Source organism: Sapajus apella, unplaced genomic scaffold (genome assembly GCF_009761245.1).
Source record: "Sapajus apella isolate SASKATOON/1434 unplaced genomic scaffold, GSC_monkey_1.0 scaffold8, whole genome shotgun sequence".
Classification (NCBI taxonomy): domain Eukaryota; kingdom Metazoa; phylum Chordata; class Mammalia; order Primates; family Cebidae; genus Sapajus; species Sapajus apella.
The window spans coordinates 2,107,792-2,129,750 of NW_022436948.1; the positions used below are offsets into that span (position 1 = coordinate 2,107,792).

Here is a 21,959-nt window from a genome sequence, read left to right on the forward strand (position 1 = left end):
ATGCCCGGCCCTAACGCCCAGGATTTCTTTTCCTCTTCAGCAGCATTTTAATGATGTGCCCTCCAGCTGACGGGACGTGGACTGCGTGCCTCCGTCTGCCTGTGTTCAGGCTGTCCTAGCCCCCTGATGGCAGCGTTCTCCACCGGCTCTTCTGTGGTCATCTTGTCTTTGCAGCCGGGAGAGCTGCATGTCCACCCGTCACAGGCAGCAGGGACAGGAGGTGGTAAGGGGCGCGAGGACCAGGGGCCCCTCCTCTCTGGTGGGTGCCAGAGAAAGCCTTCCCCTAGACGAGAGGAGGCTCAGACACCAGGCTCCGGGGCCACGCAGTGCAGACAGGCCCGCCGGGGTCTTCCCGGAACCGTGCTCCTGCTTCTGCGACACAAATCGGAACAGCAACGATCCCGAGAGAGTTTACAGTTCGCTTTTTCCGCCAATTGGAACTGCGGACAAAACTTCCTGCTTTCCGCACGGCAGCCATCCATTCGCCTTCAGTTCATGATGAAATGGGAGCCTCCCCTCGTCTGGCAAATAATGTGCTGTGTCCGCTTCAGCCAGATTTGGAGCCTTCGTGTTTTTCCGGGCTCAGGTCTTACTCCAGCCCTGTGGCCACGGGAGAGCCAGTCCCCTCCGAGGGTAGTCGCTGAGCGCCTCCTTCCCCTCTGTCCGTCGCCGAGGCTTTCCCAAGCCTCCTGGGCATGGTGGGGCAGGCCCTGCTTTCCTTACCCGTCACTCCGAGGGTCCCACTTGCACATAATTGGCCTCATTGGGTCAGCACTTGTGAAAGGAAGATAAAAACTCCAGACCCAGTTCACTCTACCAGGAAGAAAAAGTTAAGCTGCAAGCTGAGTCATGCAAGAAGCTGCCTTTCCCTTTGCCCCGAAGCAGACGGCCACGGCATCTCCACCAGCGGCCACGGCATCTCCACCAGCGGCTGCGCCGTGTGCACCTTGCCTCATGGAAAGCGCTGGTTTACTGAGCATGAGGTGAACACTTCACTGACTGCCCCCACCGGCTCCTTTTCCCCTGCATCTGGGGAGTCAGTCATGTGACCACACCCTCCCTCCACCCCTCCAGCTGGCCTTTCCCCCTCACTGAAGCCCTCAACCTCATCTTAGAGAAAGGCACAGACCTGTCCACTGAGTGTGTCCTTAGCTGTGGCAAAATAAACTTCTCCACCGACTGAGGCCTGTCTCGGGTACTTTCCTGGTTTGCAGACTCCGCCACGGGCTTTTCCAGCTGGGCCTTGTTCTCTCATTTCTCTGCACCGGCAGAGTGATTTGCTTCAGTTCACATGAGGCTGACAGTGGCACAAGCGTTCCAACTTCCATTTCAGCCAGACCCCTTCATTCCCCAAACTGTTCTAGATTTGGCCTTCTTTTGGAAATCAGAGCCTGGCTTGAGTAGCTGAAAAATCTAAGACCTTTGAAGTAAAGTTACCAAACACTCAGTATGCGGGTCACAAACTGAAAGTGTCCAACCAGTCTCAGTCGACTTACAGGGTTATGATGCCAAGGCTGAGCCTCTGCCTGGGTAGAAGCAGCGCCAGTCACGGCAGGACCTGTGGCCCGGCCTTTTCCAGAGAGCATTTTGGGGTGCTGGGTATTTACAAAAGGAAGAGAGGGGAGGGCAGGAGGGGGAGGGGAAAAGAGAAAAAGGGTGGGTAGGCAGTGAGGTGAGTGTTCAGGTTCCTGCGAGGCTTTGATGAGCTCTCGCTGAGTGTGCAAGAGGGCAATGGTGGGGGTTCCCAGGAAGCATCTAAATGGCCACGCAAAAGTTGACCCTCTTCCTTCCCGCCGCTTGGGTGACCGGCCCCGATGGGACTTTCAGCATCACAGTGGAAGAGGGGCCAGCGGAAGAGCAGGGCCATTTCCTGCGCTGGTCAGGATGTGCCTCCTCTGGACCGCATCTTCCTGGGGCTGGCGCACGGGGACTTTTCCAGCAGGGCTGGCCTGAGGGTGCTGGAGCTTTATTTTTGTGCTGGTGTAGGCAGTTTTCAGGCTCAGATTAAAGTCCCTTTAGCTGTGTATTTACCCTCCCAACAGCATTTTGTGAGCCCTTCTCCTGTCTGTCAGGGCTTGAACCAGTAAGCTTGGCAGCTCCAATTCCGAGACACAAAACCTGGCTCCAGCCAAGCCTCTTGGAGCTTCTCTGCGGCAGTTTTCATCGCCCTTTATCTTCCCCGCTTCTCCATTGTTGCTTTGCCGATGCGGGCGTCTGCCACCAAGGACCAAGGGAGACCCGGAAAAGGGGACGCACAGCGCTTGGGCTGAAGATTTTGGGAAGGATGTGGAAGCCGGGGGCTAACCAGAGGTTTCCGCGTCCTCTGCCAATCTCCCCTCTCTCCCCATCCCTGTGGTGCACTTCATTGGACACTGAAGCCAGGGTCCTGATCTAAGGGCCACGGTTCACCTAAAATTCCATCCTGGGCCGGGTGCCGTGGCTCACACCTGTAATCCCAGCACTTTGGGAGGCTGAAGCACAGGATCACCTGAGATCAGGAGTTCAAGACCAGCCTGGCCAACATGATGAAACCCCATCTCTACTAAAAATACAAAAATTAGCCAGGCACATGCTTGTAATCCCAGCTACTTGGGAGGCTGAGGCAGGAGAGTTGCTTGAACCTGGGAGGTGGAGGCTGCAGTGAGTCGAGATCACACCATTGCACTCCAGCCTGGGCGACAGAGTGAGACCCTGTCTCAAAAAAAAAAAAAATCCATCCCAGCATCCTCAGCTGGAATAACTGTCAGATGCCACTGGCTGCCCCAACAGAATTAACGGAAGCTGCCACAGCCCTCCTGACCTCATTGGACAGAACCGCGTCCCCAGCAGACACGAGCTCCTCCATCCTCTGAGCTGGCCCCGCTCCTGTCTTAGAGTGGGAAGTCCTCTCCTGCAGAGTCTGAGCTTCAGACAGGGAGGGGCGGGGACCCTTCTGTATTCCCATTGGTGTCGCCCTAAAAGGAAGAGGCTGAGGTGCCAAGTCTAACCTAGAGAGCCAACTCGAGCCAGGGTGAAGACAGCGGCCTGGAAGACCCACACCCAAGTGCGCCTGGCCGCGAGCTTGCTTCGTCCACGAGCTTCCTGGCCGCGAGCTTGCTTTGGCCTTCTTTGGCCGTCATTACAGGCAGGTTTTCAAAGGCAAAAAGGGGACATGGAGCAGGCCTGATGCAAAGCTCTTGTCAGGAATCCTCCCTGGCTCACAGAATAACACTGCTGACTGTGGTGTGGGTCACAGAACCCGATGGGTGAGATTTGTTGGTTAGGGCTCCTCGTGGCCATCACACACAGCTCCTGAAGATGAGCACATACCTCAGGGGGTAGGATGGGACGCTGGCCCCTCTCCACGTCTCTCTGGACCTGATCATATAATGAAAGGACTTGCATTCCTCACAGAAGAGTTCTTTTCTCATCAGGATCCCCATTTTCTGCTTTCTCTGAGTGTCAGAATGGGGTCCCCTGGAGAGCTGGAGCTGCTTGGGGGGGGCAGGAGAATCAAAGGAGGGAAAACTGAAGGGCTTGGACAGGGGCAGCAGCCCCCACCTACAACCAGCTTCACGGAGCAGGTCACTGTGGCTGAGAACTGGGAGGAGCCGGGTGCAGTCCCGCGCATGTATTCCCCAGACAGACCTGGGGGTTCCTGTGCCCAGAGACTGGGGGGCATAACTGCAGGCAGACAGAAAAGCCATGGAAAACATGATCCCTGCACGAGCTTGGGGCTCACCCCTGGGAGGTGGGGAGTGGTGAGGTGCCTGGAAAATGGGTGTGGAAAGAATGAAATGAGCAGAGGATTCCAGGTGTGGCCCTGGTAGAATCAGAGGATGGTCTGGGAGGATGGAGATGTAGATCCAAATCGCAGCGGGTTCGGGAAGTGAGACCTCAAGACTAGAACAATGACGTGACCCTGAGAATTTGTTTCTGGCTCCTGGCTTGAGGGTAGGGTTATGATTGATGGGTGGAGGTACACACATGCAGGCAGGCGTGTGCACCTTCTGTCTGGGACTTTGGGCAGATGTTCTCTGGGCTGAAGAATGTCCGCTAGGTGAAAATATCAGGGAAGGTGATCATCATTCTTTTTGTGTTTGGTTCGAGAGGCTGGATTTTCAGACTCGGGTGCAGGTGCACCGCCTGGAGGGACTGGTGCTGGGTGCACTTGACTCAGCCCTGCCAAGCTGTGTGCTCTGAGACAAGCCAATTGAACTTCCAGCTGTGCTATGGGAAGAATCACGCCCGTCTTGCAGGACTCCGTGGGGGACTAAGACGTAGAATCACCGGGAAAGGAAGTGTGATCTGTACCCCACCTTGCAACAGTGACTGATGTGGTTAAATCCCAGGACGGCGGGTGCGCACCCTCGCCTAGAGCAGTGGCATGCACAGGGTTGTCCTCCACAGTGAGGAGGGGACACAACCAGACCCACTCCCGACCACATTACGCACAGATAGCAACACTGAGGGTCTCGGTTACAAAGGAGTGGAACGTGTGGGGGTGGGGGCCTTTCACAACCTGAAAGCAAAAGTAAAGCAAGTCATTTATGTTCAGGAACACAAAGCCGCCACCACCAGCAGCGGAAGGAATGCAGACTACATCTTGCTTGTTTAAAGCAGCAAGGGAACAAAGAGACATAGGCAGTGAGGTGCTTCTGTGTCCCCAGCATGACCTCTAGTTAAAAAGTGCTCACAAACTCAAAGACAGTCAGTCAGCACCCTCACTTCAGCACCTAATGTGATGTGTTTCCGTAAGAAAAGCAATCCTGGAAGGGGAACCACACTCACTGGGTCCTGCAGGGGGAGGCTGGGCCAGGGGGCCAGACAGCATGAAGGGAAAGAGCTGATGCGTGCTGGGCTTCATACCCAGGTGATGTGCTGGTGGGTGCAGCAAACCACCATGGCACATGTTCACCTACGTAACAAACCTGCACATCCTGCATGTGTACCCTGGAACTTAAAACAATATTAAAATTTTTAAAAGAAACAAGAAAAAAAAATCCTAAGGGCCAGGCGCAGTGGCTCATGGGAGTAATCCCAGCACTTGGGAGGCTGAGGTGGGAGGATGCCTTAAGCTCAGGAGTTCGAGATCAGCCTGGGAAAAAAAGTGAGACTGTTTCTCTGATATATTTTTTTAAAAAAAGAAAACAAATCCTAAAATACAGCAGTGTCACACTTTCTTCAACTTGCTGTCTCATTTGAGTGTTCTGTTTCTGTCCCGTTGAGAAAATCTTTAGACATTATCTATTACCTTTTGTACCAGGTGATCCTTCCCAGGCACGGAGTGGGAGAGGGCAACTGTACTTTTTACGACTGTGCAATTATTCATTCACTCAGCGTTTATTAAGACCTACTGAAACGAGAAAGATTCCCTTTTCCCCTTCGCAGGTGTGCAGTAGGGATGTGGCTCGCTTCTTCAGTACCCCCTCTCACACCTCTAGGGGAGCACCAACATGGGCAGGCTGAGGGGCTCTGACCCCACAGCAGGGCTAGGGGTGATGTTTACAGTTGAAGCTGCAGTGGGCGTGTGTTTCAGGGCTAGGGGTGATGTTCAGCTGAAGCCGCAGTGGGCATGTGTTTCAGGGCTAGGGGTGATGTTTACAGCTGAAGCCGCAATGGGCGTGTGTTTCAGGGTTAGGGGTGATGTTAACAATTGAAGCCGCAGTGGGTGTGTGTTTCAGGGTTAGGGGTGATGTTCAGCTGAAGCCGCAGTGGGCGTGTGTTTCAGGGTTAGGGGTGATGTTCAGCTGAAGCCACAGTGGGCGTGTGTTCCAAGGTGTTCTGTTAGTTTGCTGTGTGTCTATAGGCACCTTGCTCTAACCAGCTCAGTGAGACCCTCTACTTGTCTCACGGACAGAGGGCTTTCTGTAGCCCAGGTTCTTGCCTTAGTGGACCAGAGGAATCGGATCACACCTGGGCTTGGAGAATGAGTGCAAACTGTTATTGAGTGGAAGAAGCTCTCAGCCGATGGGGGAGCTGGGAGGGAGATGGTTTTCTTTCCCCTGGAGTTGGGCCATTCAGCGGCCCGGCTCTCCTCCGACTGCTCCGGACAAACCTTCCTGGTCCCATGGGTTAGGGCCTGCCAGCCTGCCTCCTTCTGTGGGTGAGCCCTTCCGCCCACAGGCTCCCTCCACATCCTCTCCATGTCCAGCTGCTTGTCTTGTTCCTCTCAGTATTCAGTGGCTTCAGTCTCTGCCTTGCTGGGGTCTTGGGTTTCTATAGGCTCAGGATGGGAGCATGGCGGGCCAGGGTGGTCTTAGAAAATGCCACATGTGGGCGTGAAGGCAGAAGTGCCTGTCCTCACCTAGGTTCGTGGGGGTGGAGTCCTAGCCAGGGACAGTGCCCTCCTCTACCCAGCACCTCCCTTCTGTATCATTTAAAGGGACCATGCTCTTCCCTTCCCTGAACTCTGGTATCACTGCCATGTGCTGAGCTCTCCGCTAGGTAGAGATGACAAAAATGAACCCAAGTGGCTTCGCCCTTAACGGAGGTAGACACACACACCCGGGATCTGTATTTGGGTAGAAAGTGATTTGTTAAGAGAGAGTTTACAGGTTTGAGATTGGTAAACTGTGCCCTAGCTGACAAACAAGAGGGGCTCCCAATGGCTAACTGAGGTTCTCAAATTTCAAACATAACCAGGTGGCCTCGGCTGGGTGAGGGAGTGGCCGGGAACTCTGTATTCTCAGAAAGACGTTGTAAATGCACCACAGGACCCCCATTCCACCATGAAGCCCAGTCAGTCCCCGCTGTTCGTGCCAAGATAAACCGCAGCAAGATCCACCCCCATCCCCCTCTACCCTGCACGCCTCTCAGGCCCCCCACACTCCATATCACTGTTTGCAAGAAGCATCTAACAGGGACTCTGTTTTGCGGCTTGGAAACCAACCCATCAGGGCTCGCAGTACCAACCAATCAGAACGAAGCACGTTTCAACACTTTGTTTGCTTACACGGACCTGATGGGGACCCCAGGGAAGGAGCTTTTTGCTCTAAAACCTGAATTCCCTCTTCGCTCTCCGAATACAGCTTCATTTTACACCAAAGCCTACACCACCCAGGTTTGCACACTGTTCACTGGAATTGTCTCTTTCCTCCAAATTCCTTTTCAGAGAACTTTTTGTAAAGTGTTCAGAAGGAGGAGCAGTTATTTCTAGGAAACCCGTCTGCTGGCAGTAGACTGGGCTGAGTGCCTGAAGAGGAAACACTCAGGGGCAGTTCTAGCAGAGGCAGATTTAACCACATCAACCACGTCTTGGATGATGGGCCGGGGATTCGTGACTTCATTTTGAAGGCACAGGGGTCATGAAAGCTTTTGAGCAGGGGGCACCAACATTGTCTGGCTGTAAGCGGATTCTGAGATTTGGAATCTCATTTTTGAGGATGGACTTAGAACGTGGGTGGATTCAAGGACGATCTGAGGACGTGTGAAAGGACACAGCCGTGTTGGCCACCTCCTGATGGCGTGTTCGCTGCTTCACATGCTGACTTCAGTTAGCAATGAGGGCTACACATGTGCGCCCAGGAAAGTGTCATCTTCCCTGACTCATCCCTGTGGCTAGGGCAGCCTCTGACAACGTAAGAAATCTAGACACAACTCCTGACCAAAATGCCAAGAGAAATTCTACATGGCTGAAAGTGAGGAGCCAGGTGTCCCGGCCGAGAGCTGTTTCTTCCTAAGAGGAAGTGCACTGACGCAGAAATCTGTAACATGCTGTAGTGACCAGAAGGATGGACCCCCTGCCAGGACCTGCTGTTGGGGAGAGTGGTTTGTTGCAGGTCACCAAGCTCTGCCAATCTCAGTTCACGTCTGGGCATTGCCACTAATTTGCTGTGTGACTTTGAACAAGTCACTTATCTTCCCTGGGCCTGAGTCTCTGTGTCTATAAGCTGGGAAGTAAGACTGGAGGGTCTCCTTTGAGCGGTTACTCTGTGAGCTCGTGGGACTGAGTGGGATGGCTGGGAGCACTGGCATGGCCAGGTTGAGGTGCCCCAGGGTCTTCTGCCCTCCTACGGGTGCCAAGGGAGGCACTGCAATGCCATGCGCTTTTGTTCACCACCCAGGTCCAGTCTCAGGGCCTGAGTTTAAGTCCTGGCCCTTGTGAGAAACAAACTCACCCATCCACACCCAAAGAATGGACTCAGAGACCCAGAGAATGTTGAGAGTGAGACTCTTCATGACGAGCTTGCAAGGTCAAGTGTCTGATGGGGAGGCGCGCCCAGCGGCGCTGCTGCTGCTGCCATCTTGAGATGGACTAACCCAGGCGGGAGTGCAGTAGCGTGATCTCAGCTCACTGTAACTCTGCCTCCCGGGTTCAAGTGATCCTTCTGCCTCAGCCTCCCGAGTAGGTGGGATTACAGGCACTCACCACCATGCTGGGCTAATTTTTGTGTTTTCACTAGAGACGGGGTTTCACCATGTTGGCCAGGCTGGTGTCAAACTCCGGACCCCAAGTGATCTGCCCACCTCAGCCTCCTGAAGTGCTGGGATTACAGGCGTGAGCCACTGTGCCCGGCCCCCAGCGTGATTTCAGTAGGCCATCTATCCCTGAGTGCACAGGCCACTCCCCTGGTCCCTCGTAGGCTGAGTACTGTTGTACCCGGGTGTGTAAAAGGGATGCACCACACTCTGAGATTGAGTCAAGAGTCCTTTATTGCCGGCAACTGAGAGACGGCTGATACCCAAAACTCCCTTGGCCCCGAAGGAGTTAGGTGGTTTCTTACACCCTAGTTTGAAAGGGGAGGGGATCCTAGCTGAAGCAGTTTTTTCACAGAAGCAGAGCAAGCAAAAAGTTGAAAGATAAACTAGTACGTGGGAAGTAAACAGTGCCAGGTGCAGGGGCTTACGCTGTCACAAAGGCATACCACTTAAGGACACCGCGGCTCTGGGTGCTTAACATCTGCAGCCCCAGGGGCTGCTGGAACCGCTTGACTCGGTGTCTTATCACAAATGCATTCCTGGATGTGCCTGGTGTCACCCTGCCCCAGCCACAAACCACCACTGCTACAGCTACACAGTGAAGAAGCTCAGAAGGACTTTGTCTGGCTTCCTCAATTAAGAATGAGCTGGTTAGGCCCACACAGGGTACTGTGGAGTCACAGTCTTCCTGGACGTGGCCTATTGCTTGTTGGGTTGGGGTTCTAGGTGTTGTTTTTAGGGTTGTTCTGCTGCATTATGCTGCAATCCACGATGCATTGCAATCCTGGTCAGCTCAGGGGCTCTTCAAGCATCTGACTTAGGACCTAAGCGGCCGGGCAGGCTGATAAGACAGACAGAGCCAGCTATTTTGCAGGCTATAAACTTTTATATCTTACACTAAACTTCTTTGGTTCTGGTAAGGGCAACTATGGGGGGCCCCAACAAGCAGATTCCGGCTTTCCACGCGGGGGCCTCGTATATTCTGTTCCTTCTGTGGTTTATGGACCTGAGCCGACTCAAGGCCCTTGGTCTTGGAAATGGACCTCTGTAGACGTGATTCCCTTCAGCCCTGCTGTAGGTCAACGGTGTGAACTTGGACAAGTCATTAGCCTCCCCGAGCCTCTGCTTCCTTTTCTGAAAAACAGATAAATGAATGTGTCAATACCCTCCAGCCCGAGAAGAACAGAGGAATAGAAATGAAAAAGTGAGGGAGCTGGCTTCCCCGTTAGTATGACATTGTCACTATCAGGCTAAGCAGGTTCCTTTTGCAAAAGGAAGTAAGAAGTTAGATACAGAAAAACAGATTTTGAAATACACACTCAAAAGCTAGCGGCATTATACTGTTTTTGACAGTAGCTTAGGCCTTTGTTTTATGAAGGTATACAACAAAACACAGCACTTATTAACCCCAGAGGTATGCAAACAAAAGAAGAACCTGTCTCCTACATTAAACTGATGTCTCTTTCCACAAGACAAGCTCTTCCTGGGGGCTCCTGCACCTTCTGCCGGATGCCGCTCAAATGAACAAGCTTGTTGCCGTCGGAATTCCCCAGCGTGGCCACTGCAATCCTCAAATGTCTCTTAAGAAACTGAGTCAGAGACCTAAGATGAGTTAACGCAATAGAGAGAAAATCTGCAGCAGGTGTTTGCCCAGAAAAGAGCCATTTCAGATGAAGAAGGTCCTGTGATAACCATGGCAGGTCGGGAAGAGACTCCCTGTCTCTGGAGCCGGGTCAAAGTCCAGGGTCTGTGACTGTCCGCAGTCTGCCTGACTCCAGGCAGACAGGGCTTTAGACAGAGAGCTTTCAGGAGCAGCATGGCGACAAGGGGCCTGTCCCTCCCGCCCACGGGCCTGTCCCTCCCACCCACGGTTCTGTCCTTCTCACTCACAGGGCCTGTCCCTCCCGTCCGTGGGGCTTGTCCCTGATGTCCATGGGCCCTGTCCTCCCTTTCCTAGGACATCTGTGGCCTTGCTGATACATCTCCCTCCCTCCCATATGGTTTTTTGGTGTCATTTGTGGCACTCAGAGGGGTGGGGAAGGCTGGACACTGATATGTGTGTGTGTGTGTGTGTGTGTGTGTGTGTGTGTGTGTGTGTGTGTCTGTGTGTGTGTGTGAGAGAGAGAGAGACAGAGAGAGACAGGATCTCAATCCAGACCCAACTGATCTTTCTGCCTCAGCCTCCTGAGCAGATAGAACCACACACCCCGCTAACTTTTAAAATTTTGTAGGGACAGGGTCTCACGATGTTGCCCAGGCTGGTCTCAAATTCCTGGGCTCAAGTGATCCTCCCCCCTTGGCTTCCCAAAAAGCTGGGATTACAGGTGTGAGCCACCGCGCCCAGCCAGGACTCTGACTTCTAATGCCAGACTCTGGCGCAGGGTGGACCAGCACGGTCTGCTGGAAAACCTAAGGTGCAAGACAGAGGAGGCGCACAGCAGTGGCCTCCAGGCTCACCCTGCGGGCTCTCGCCTGCTGCCACGAGGGAGTCTGGATGCAGCTCAGAAGGATCCTGGCATCTCCTCTACTCATGCGGGTTGCCACGGAATCGCCACCTGGCTCTGGCCTGCGTGGACAGTGCAGTGCCCCGGGCGGGAGCCTAGGCCCCTCCCTCCGCTGCATGTGGGGTACATGTGTGTGGGCAGTGCCCGGGTCTGTGGACTGAGTCAGAGGTTCCATGGCAAGCAGCCCTTCCCTGGAGGCCGAGGCCACTGACCCGAGGCCCTCCACACAGAGGCCTTCCTGGTGCGCTCCGCTCTGCGTCTCACCCCTGGCCTTGGCTTCGTTCCTGCTTCTTCCCTTGCTGGGCCATGTCTGCGTCCGTCCCCGCCTGACAGCCTGGGAGCTTCATGTGCAGTCTGTACTTGCTGGATGAACAACACCTGCACTGCAGGGTCTCAGGCCCCAAAAGGCTCCTTGCAGCTCAGCTCCATGTGAGGACTGGGCAGGACTCCCACCCACCCCAGCGAAGGCAGCCTGTGTCCCTGTCCAAAGTCTTATCTTGAATTGTAAAGCCCCGTAATCCCCATGTGTCACGGAGAGACCGGGGGAGGTGACCGGATCGTGGGTAGGTGCCCCGTGCTGTCCTCTCGGCAGTGAGTTCTCAGGAGACCTGCTGGTTTCACAAATGCTTGAAAGTTCCTCCCATGTTCATTCTTTCCTGCCACCTCTGGAGAAGGGCCTTGCTTCCCTTCCACCATGACTGTAAGTGTCCTGGGGACTTTCCAACCATGCTGAACTATGCCAATTAAAGCTCTTTCCTTTCTAAATGACCCAGTCTCAGGCAGCTCTTCACAGCATGTGAAAACGACGAACCCAGCCACCACGCCCAGCCTGTTCCTTCTCCGTCCAGGCCCACACCTGGGATTCGAAGACTGACCAGACCCTCTCTGTTTCCAAAAGCTTTGATTTTTCCAGAACCTCCTTCAGGCCAGTAGGTAAGCAGAAGCCCTGAGAGGGATGGTCGGTGCCGACCTGTCACAGCCTCCCCAGAGAGCCTGAAGAGCAGGGCCAAGGGGCCAGGCCAGAGGAGCACCGGAGGCTAGGAGAGCCCAGGGAATTCCATGACCTCAGAGGGCAGCCTCCACCTCCCCGTACACACATGGCGCATGGGGGTGTGGCCAGCCCAGCACAGCCTGCAGCAGAGGACCCGCCCCCACACATCCCTGCCATCGCCTTCCTGAGGCTGGGCCCTGCCGCTGCCTCTCCTTGGTCCGCCCTGGGCAGCCAGGGGCTCCAGTGTGTCAGGCTTGGAGTTGCTGGCCTCAGGAAAGGTGGGGCCAAGGACGCCAGGTAAGCATGCAGGATGCCCAGTGGAATCTGAATTTCAGATAAACAGTGAGTACATTTTTAGTGTAAGTATATCCCAAATGTCACATGGGACGTACTTACACCGAAAGACATCGATGGATCTGAAATCCAGCCGTATCTGGATCCATCTGCCCACTGCACCAGTGGATTTGCAACCACACCTCTACGCTGCTGGGATGCTCTGGTTTCACTGGGGCTGCTGGTGGGGCCTGTGGGGCCAGGAAGGATGGGGCGCTGGAGGAAGTGCAGAGAGCATCACGATGGGCCCGGGTGGGCCTGTGGGGAGGCAGCATCAGGCAGGGCAGGCTGGTCATCCAGGCTCACCTGCTGGCCAAGCCCCGGAAGTGCCCTCAGAGGCAGGGTGGCCATGTGGGGAGAACGGGAGAGACCACCCAGGCCGGGTGCACTGTGGGGGTCTCTCAGAGCCCCACCCCACACCCGTGATGGTTAATTTCACGGGTCAGTTTGGAGGGTGTTCTTGGATGAGATTAATTTTTAAATCTGTGAACTTCTGGTAAAGCAGGTGGGTGGGCCTCATCCAATCAGCTGAAGGCCTGAGTAGAATAAGAAGGCCAGCCCCGGGTCAGGGGCCTTCTCCCGCAGCCTGCCTTTGGGCTTGGCCTGCCCCGTGGCTCTCTGGTGTCTCGAGCCTGGGGACCGCAGGCTCCACCATCACAGGAGACAGTGCCTCATGCAGTCTCTGCTCCTCCCCACACATCCTGGAGGCTGTTTCCTTGGTGAGCCCTTATGAACGCAAGGCTGGAAGAGGAAGCAGCCCCACACAGGAGTCAGGCAGCTTGTGTTTAGCTCCACTGGCCACTTACCTAGCCCCGAGTCTCAGTTTACCCATGGGGGAGGGGAAGGGGTGTCCTCCGTGACCACCTGAAGCTACACAGCCGTGCTCTTTGGAGGGGCCTGGATGTCCCTGCGCTTCCTCCCTGTGCTGTGGGTGTCGCTGGGCCTCTGACTGCGTCAGGAGCTGGCGCCGGGAAGGCAGGAGGCCGACAAGGTGCTGCCAGCCCCCAGGCACACGCAGGCAGCCACGTGCACTCCTGCCCCGCACGCTCTGCTCTGTTTACGACCAAAGGGCACCAGCACTGCTGGGGGGAAATAAACCTAAAAACACCAGAAGTGGACAATCAAGATTTTTTAAATTCTGAATGCAAACCAGAGGGGGAAGTGCTGGGAACACCAGAATATTTAGCTCTGTCCAAGATTGCTCTTCTGGTCTTTGTCTCTGCTGATAAACATTTACACGGTGGCAGGCTTGCAGTGAGCATCGCATGCCAGCTGCCCGGCCACAGGCTCCAAGTTTCTGGAAACCGCAGGGCCCCCTCGTGACAGCACTCTGGAGCGTCCTCGGCCAGGCGTCGCAGGTTCGTTTGTGGGAATTCTTTTTCACAGTCTCTAAGGCGCAGCACTTTAAGATCACTGTTGTGCGAATCACTTTCCCACTTGGAGCTCCTTCTTTGGTTCCTGTGTTCCCAGAGGATCTTGGCAGCAGTTTCTGCCTCCACTCCTTGCTCTTCAGTCTCTTCCTGTAAATCTGCTGGAGTCTCCAACCAGCTGGCAGAACCCCACCTGTCCCATCAGCTGACTAGACTGCCCTTTACCTGCTGATGGTCATGCCAGGGCAGGAAGTGGACGACTGCTGAAAAAATGTTTTCATTGTGCTCACTGCTATCAGTGCTGGGTGCAGGTGCCCAGATGCCACCCAAGCCACCCACCTCGCCATGGTGCAGGTGCTCAGGAGTCACCTAGGCCTCCCTGGTAGTGTAGGCACCCAGGTTCCACCCCAGCTTCCCACAAGGTGGAGGTGCTCAGTTCCCAAGCCTCCCTGTGGTACAGGTGTCCACAGACCACCCAAGCCTCCCCCATAGTGCAAAGCTCCAGGTGTCACTCAATCCTGTCCCATAGTGCAAAGCTCCAGGTGTCACCCAATCCCGTCCCGTGGTGCAGGCGCTCCAGGCGTCACCCAATCCCATCCCGTAGTGCAAAGCTCCAGGTGTCACCCAATCCCGTCCCGTGGTGCAGGGGCTCCAGGTGTCACCCAATCCCGTCCCATGGTGCCGGTGCTCCAGGTGTCACCCAATCCCGTCCCGTGGTGCAGGCGCTCCAGGTGTCACCCAATCCCGTCCCGTGGTGCAGGCGCTCCAGGTGTCACCCAATCCCGTCCCGTAGTGCAAAGCTCCAGGTGTCACTCAATCCCGTCCCATAGTGCAAAGCTCCAGGTGTCACCCAATCCCATCCCGTGCTGCAGGCGCTCAGGTGTCACCCAATCCCATCCCGTGGTGCAGGCGCTCCAGGTATCACCCAATCCCGTCCCATGGTGCAGGCGCTCCAGGTGTCACCCAATCCTGTCCCATAGTGCAAAACTCCAGGTGTCACCCAATCCTGTCTCGTGGTGCAGGCGCTCCAGGTGTCACCCAATCCCGTCTCGTGGTGCAGGCGCTCCAGGTGTCACCCAAACCCGTCCTGTGGTGCAGGCGCTCCAGGTGTCACTCAATCCCGTCCCGTGGTGCAGGCGCTGCAGGAGTCACTCAATCCTGTCCCATGGTGCAGGGGCTCCAGGTGTCACCCAATCCCATCCCATAGTGCAAAGCTCCAGGTGTCACCCAATTCGTGTCCTGTGTCATAGCCTCCCCCATGGTCCCAGCTACTCAGGAGGCCAAGGTGGGAGGATCACTTGAGCCTGGGAAGCCGAGCCTGCAGTGAACTGTGACCATGCCATTACACTCCAGCAAGAGCGATATACCCCATCTCCAAAAGCAGAAAACAAAAAACCAGAAGTCTAATGGCTGACATTTGAAAAATGCACCACCTACTAAAAATTATCAAGCACTTCTTCACTGACTTCCCAGCGCCATCAACTATCTCTGTGTGATGGAATTCCGACTCATTTTGGGGAGTCTGCTTAGCCCTAAAAATCATTACAGGACTTTTTCTAGCGATACACTATACATTACATACAGTAGCTGCATTTTCCTCTGCTACACATATCTGCTGAGATGTAAATTATGGCTGAGGCATCTGACACTGACATGCTAATGGAACACCAATATTCTCATCTGCCTATTGATACACGTAGGATGAGGCTTATACTAAGGGTCCTACACTTTTCTGGAAATCCAAAACACGGACGTCGCTTCCCCTATTTGCAGTGACAGCAACAGCATTTAAATCAGCCCTCAGGAGCTCCTGAGAACATGTACCCTGAACAAGGTGGTCGGGGCACAGGCGTGAGCCAGCCATGGCAACTGGCCAATGCAGCGCTTTTAAATAAATGGCATGCGTCACAAAAGCATCTTAAAGAATTACTTGGTAAAACTACTTAATACTTGGCCCCCAGGTACTAAATTACATGAAAGTGCTTAGTAAACAAATCAACCTATGATTGGCATAATTTTTGGAAATGTTAAAGTTACGAATGTTGGAAACGAAAAGATTTTAGAATAGAACTTTTTTTTTTTTTTAATTTCAGGGAAAAATGTTCTAAAGGTAAAACAATGAAAGTAAATGAAAACAGAAGACACCTATCCAGTGTGACATATTTGTGAAATAAATAGTTTCATATATTTTAAAATATAAGTAAATAGATCTAGGCTGGGTGAGGTGGCTCACGCCTGTAATCCCAGCACTTTGGAAGGCTGACGTGGGCAGATCACCTGAGGTCAGGAGTTCGAGACCAGCCTGGCCAACATGGTGAAACTCCATCTCTACTAAAATACAAATATTAGCCTAGCGTGCTGGTGCATGTCTGTAATCCCAACTACTTGGGAGGCTGAGGCAGGAGAATCGCTTGAACTCGGGAGGCGGAGGTTACAGTGAGCTGAGATCTTGCCACTGCACTCCAGCCTGGGCGACTGCATGAGATCTGAATAAAATAAATTCAGATCATCTTATTTTATTTTATATTTATTATTATTTTTTAATAAAAATATAAAATAAAATAAGCTGACCTGAAATACCAGCACAAATGCGGAAGCTATGGCACACCGAGGGCTTGGTTCACTCCAGCAGTTACACCCAGGAACGAAAGAGATGCAGGCTTCAATCCTAAGTGACACCACAGGTTCCAAGCAAACGGGACGCCAGCAGCCCAGCCCCGCAGGAGCACCCGGGCCAGCCCTGGACAGGAGTGTCCTTCTCAGTCCTCATCCCTGGGCTGCTAAACACCTGAAGACTGACGAGATGCCCCCATCTGGGATGACAGTGCGAATGGCTGACTCAGGAAACCTCTGTCTTCACAGCCCAATCACCGTGACTACCAGATCCACAGGCTCTGAATCCAAGTGACTGCTTGGCTGAGGCCCTAGGCCAGGGCAAGGATGAGGGGTAGGAGTTTCCACCCTGAGCCTTGGATCTCCTCACCCTGCCAGTGGCTACAGGGACATCAGAGACATCTAGAGCCTACAGAGACCTGGGTCCTGCTGACCAGAGCAGAGTTGCTCTCTGGCGGCACCATGAGCCTATAACCTGCACCCACCCACCCGCGTTGGCTGGGGCTCAGAAGGGCAAGCCGTGCCCAGGAGGGGCGAGAGGGCGGCTTCCCCAGCATGCAGCCATGCTGAGCATGAGGACAGGAGAGAGGGCACCCATCCCAGGGGGCTCCTCCAGCTCACCCGTGCGCGTGGAGGGGCTCCCAGTGCAGCCTGGTAAGGGCCACATCAGGAGCTGTGCTGGGGCCCATGTGGCACTCAGACCCTTTGAAACTGTGAGCCTCTGGTGTGAGCGCAGAGCGAGGTGACCGCTGCCCACAGAGGCCTGCAGGGTCTGCGGCTGATGGCCTAAAATCTGAGCATGTACATGGCCAGGGAGGTGGGTGATGGAGGGAGACGCGGGCCAGGACCCCAAAGCTGGTCCACGGTCACCTCAGGCCGGCTGGCACCTGGAGCTGAGCACCTTGACACAATGAGACTTCCCACCAACGTCTCTCGGTCTCCAGCCTGGGCTGGGCGCTGCACCCGCCACAGTTAGTTTGGGCAAATATGCAGTTGCCAGGTCATTAGGTGAAGACACTCACTCTTCTTCTCAGGGGTTCTCACGAGTGACTCTGGCATCATCACCCTGGCTGCTAAGTCCTCCCAGGTGGCAGTGGGCCACCCTCCCTGTCTACATGCCCACCCCGGCTCTCACGGCTGGTATCACCCAGGGCGAGTCATCAGCCATGCCTCAGTCTCCCACTCCGAAGGGCTTGCTGGGATCAGTGTCCTGACCCAGCTGCACTGGGGAACGGGTGGCTGCCCTCCAGCTTGTCCCAGGCCGCTGCTCCCTGCCCTGTGTCTGCTGCCCTTCCTCCGATGCCCCCTCCTCTCCCTGACAGCTGGGCTCTCAGTTAGGTCAGCCTGGGTGGGCCTGTCTCCACAGCTCCCTGTGCCTGAACTCGGGGCGAGGGGAGTGAGTCCGCCCTCCTGACCCCCAGCTGGTCCCAAAGCCACAGGTGGCCAGCATCGCCCAGTGGCATCTGAGCGTCCACTCGGTCCACAGCCAGCATCGTTGCCATGGCTATGGGTGCAGAGCCCAGTGCACTGGGCTCCCGGCATTGGCAGCCCCGCCCCTGGCCAGCGTGGCCCTGCATGGCTCTGCCTGGCACTGGCCACTCCCCCTCTGGGGCACCCCCAGGGACTTGCCGGTTTGTTGGACACCTGCCACGGCCCAGGTTCCCGAAAGAGCGTCTCCAGGCCTGGGTGTCAGAGACCCGGCCTCCAGCCCGGCTGTGCCTCAAACAAACCCCGTCCTGAGTGCGTCCTTCCTCCCCTCCGGACCTCAGAGTCTCAAGTTTCTCATCTGAAAACAGAAATACGACTGGCACACCAGGCCAGTGTGAGAAGCAACTGAGGGACCCTCCCCAGCAAGCTTGGCCACGTGAGGCCGTGGCTGCTGTCCCCTCCCAGGCGGGCAGCCTCCCTGGCCCCCATCACAAGGCTGCAGGGGTTTTGCTGTCACTGACCTGAGTCTCATCTGTCAGGGCTTCCCCAGTTCAGGCATGTGGGACAATGTGCCTGAGTGTGTGTGCCGGTGTGCATGTGCGGTGAGATCAAGTGTGTGTGCGTGTGTGCAGGGAGAGCGGGCGTGTGTACATGTGCCTGTGCGTGTGCCCAAGTGTGTGTGTGGATTCAGGTGGCCAGCAGCATTGAGCCGCCCCACACCGCAGCCCCTGTCCCATCTGGGAGGGACACTCCCATCCTGCAGGGAAGGGAGAGAGGCTGACAGAGGCAGTGTGAGTGCCTGTAGTCACTCGGCCATGGCATTAAATACCCCAGAACTGAGCCCCAGGGACAGTGTCCAGGGTGCCCAGAGCAGAAGGTCCATTGGCTCTGCCCCTGTGGGCAGCTTTCACTGTGGGGAGGTGGCTGGTGTCCTGTGGCTGCTGAAACAGCCACAAACTTGGGGCTTGAAGAGCATCTATTTCAGAATTCTGTAGGTCAGAGGTTAGACACAGGTCTCATGGGGCTAAAACCAAGGTGCTGCCCGGCTGGCTCCCTCTGGAGGCTCCAGGAGAGAACCTGTTTCCTGCCTTTCCTGCACCTGGCTTGGGGTCGCACCCTCTCACCCCCGCCTCCAAGGCAGCAGCACAGCACCCTGACCTCCTGTGCTCACAGCTCCCTCCCCACACTCATCAGGACCCTGTGATGACATTGGCCATCTCTAGGTCCTGGATCTAATCCCACCTGTAAAGTCCCTCCTGCCACATAAGGTGACAGCTTCACAGGCTCCTGGGATGAGGATAGGGACATCTTTGGAGGCTGCGGTTCTGCCCACCACAGAGATGGCCTTAAAGAGGGAGATGACATGAAGGTGGAACACTCTCCCTCCAGGTACTTGAAGCCAAGGTGGGCTGGAGATGCCACTGAGGGCCAGGTGAGGATGGGAGGGCGGCACCTGAGTCCGGAGCCACAGGAAGCACCCATGGAAGCCCATGGGCTGTTTGAGCTTTCAAGGAGACAGACCAGGGATGCCTGAGGGGCAGAGCTGGGTCACAGTGAGCACCCGTCAAGTCCAGGCTGTGGGTGCCTCTCCCCAAAAAGGAATCAGGGCTCCCCAGGGCCAGGGCAGGAGGGGACAAGACAAGAGCCCCTTGTCCCACCCAAGAGCCACGAAGCTGCGAGGACAACCAGGGAAGGTCATAAAGTCAGCAGATGTGGAGGTGCCACTGGTCACAGACACGACACTGTGGCTGCATTTGGAAAAGTAAGGCCACTAAATGTGTTTAGAGTCATGCAAAATGATGCTTACAGCATGACAGTCGCTGTTAGAGGAAGCAACTCTTCACTCTGCACTTGGTGAACCACGGAAAGTAGCCAGTGACCCTCCACCATCCCGCAGGAAGCAGGCGCAGGGAAGGAGGCGCGGATGTGCTTCCTGTAAGATTCTAGCTGATAAGCGAAGAGGACTCATGGACAGCGGACCCTGCTCAACCACCACGCTGTGAATGAACAGCGGGGCAAACGTCCCCAGGTGACAACTGGAAAGACGCAGCAGAGCACAGCCAGCAGGCCCAGGCCTTCACAGAGGCACTGCCCGGGCATCGTGGCATCGTGGGGGCGTGCTGCAGAATCCAGGAGGAATGTCCCCTACCAGCGGCCAGGCAGCTTCAGCAGAACCACCTCGAGGGGCCCCTATACTGAGAGACCTAAGAGGCCTCGGCAGAGTGCTGGGGAGACCCTGACTCCAGCGAGCCCGAGAGATACCACGAGGCTGTCAGGGAGAGGCGAGCACCAAGCCAGGGAGACTCAGGAACCGCTGGATGTGATTCTCAGTGGATGGCGGTTTGTGATTGTATATTCAAAACAAACAGAGGCCCCATCTGTGAAGGGTTCCTGCTTCTATTTACAGATAGGGGTTTTTTTTTTAGGTTTGGGATTTGCTTTTACACATTTGTAGGGAGAACGCGGACTGGTGTGAGGATGGGAAGCTGGTTGAGCAAGCGTGCACTCTCCCTTCCTTCACGTGTGTGTGAAACTCTCTGTGACTGAATGTTATGGTTTAGACATTGATCATGGGGACTGGAATAAATGGGAGCATCCAGACCCTGGGAAATGCTACACTCCACAGAGGATTCACCTACATCCTCTCCCAAAAGAAGGTGAAACTACAGAAAACAGTGTTCTGCTTGAATAAAACTGCTCCCTTCCCCTGGAGAGATGCCACGAGTGCGGAACGGGAGCTGGGCCTCCGCGCGCTGAGGAGAGCAGCCCGGCTTTTGCGGCCAGCCCTTCCCGAGGGGTAGGACCCAGGATCCACATGGCTGTCCCGTCCCTCCACTTGGGAAAGGGCAGGGCTTGGTGGTGGTGCCGTGGGGGCTCTGTGACAGGTGGGAGTCGCTGCAGGCAGAAGTCGAGGTCTCCCTTCCACCCCTCCTCCCACACCCCAGGAGCTGAGGGCCAGGGTGTGCTTCGGAAGCAGGTGGGCCAGCAAGGGCCAGCAGGTGGGAGCAGCCAGGCTGTCCGAAGGACACAGGGGGCCAGGCAGGGAGCCAGGAGCACCAGGTGGTCAGGAGGACAGCAGGGACAGGCCAGCACCCATGACCATCGGGCAGGCTGGGGCCTGGGGGTGGGAGCCAGGCTGTAGGGGTCACCAGGCACCAGTGGGAGGTGTATCTGAGAGTCACGGTCCTGGAGAAGCAAATCCCATCCCAACCTGGGCTGTGGAGGTCACACAGAGAACGCGTCCCCCGGCGCGGGCACCACACTCTGCTACTGACCAAGAGCCTGCACAACGAGTTCTCGAGCCCCTCGCCCCAGCCTGGGACGTGGCCACACAACAGGGACCCAAGCGTGTGGACTGGAAGATGCCAACAGCCTCTGGGGGCAGGAGGGGTGCCCGGTGGGTTGGCGTTTGCCAGTTTCCTTGATGTAGAGACTCCTGCCATGGTCACGGTCAGGCCATCATGATGTCACCCGGTGCAAACACGCCTGAAACCTTAACGGCTGGCTGTCAGGACTGCATTTGACTGCCCGCTGCCATGAGCCTGCACACACTGGCTCTGCAACCCCGTGGGGCTCATGCAGGTTCGGCTCGTGCAGCCCTGCTGGACCCACAGCTGTGGACTCACAGGACCCTGGCCCCATGGCACGGCAAGGTCTGGGGGAGGGGGAGGCTTGGGGCTCCAGCCGGGCCGCAGAGTTGCAGACAGCAGAATCCACGCTTGCTGACTGAAGCAAGGTAAGCTTTACTGAGCGCTCACAGAAGGGCTGAGAGGACCACAGAGGCAGACACGGGCACAGTCCCGGCCAGCAGTATGGCCGCTCGCACCCACACCTGACTCTCCAAGTTCAGAATCCAAGTGCCGTGCAAACGTGTCTGACTGGCGGACAGAAATCCCATGGAGACCAGCTGCAGGGAGCTGGGGCTTATCACTTTCAGCTTCTGGCCACTGTGGTCCAGGAAGGCCAGGCAGACGAGCCTAACACTAGGGGATGTGCCAGGAGCATCCAGAGCTGCAGGCCACCCTCTGTGCCGTGTGCCGTGAGGTCAGCTGCCTCCCAGCCCTGGGCCATACCTGCTCAGAGTTCCTCAGGAGCCAGGCTCCCAGCCTTCCTGCCTTGGCTCTAGTGACCTCGACATTCTGCAGACCCTCAGGAAGAACTGCCCAAGACAGCAGCTCCACTCCAGAGCCTGCCTGATTCCAGAGCCTGCCTGATTCCAGAGCCTGCCTGATTCCAGACCCTGCCTGATTCCAGAGCCTGCCTGATTCCAGGGCCTGCCTGATTCCAGGGCCTGCCTGATTCCAGACCCTGCCTGATTCC

The 21,959-nt window shown here is 55.8% G+C and overlaps 1 protein-coding gene across 1 annotated transcript in view; it reads right to left on the minus strand.

The window, feature by feature from the left end:
- Positions 1-21,959, minus strand: part of PWP2 (PWP2 small subunit processome component) — a 613,222-nt gene that overhangs the window by 275,338 nt on the left and 315,925 nt on the right. The window lies entirely within an intron of this gene.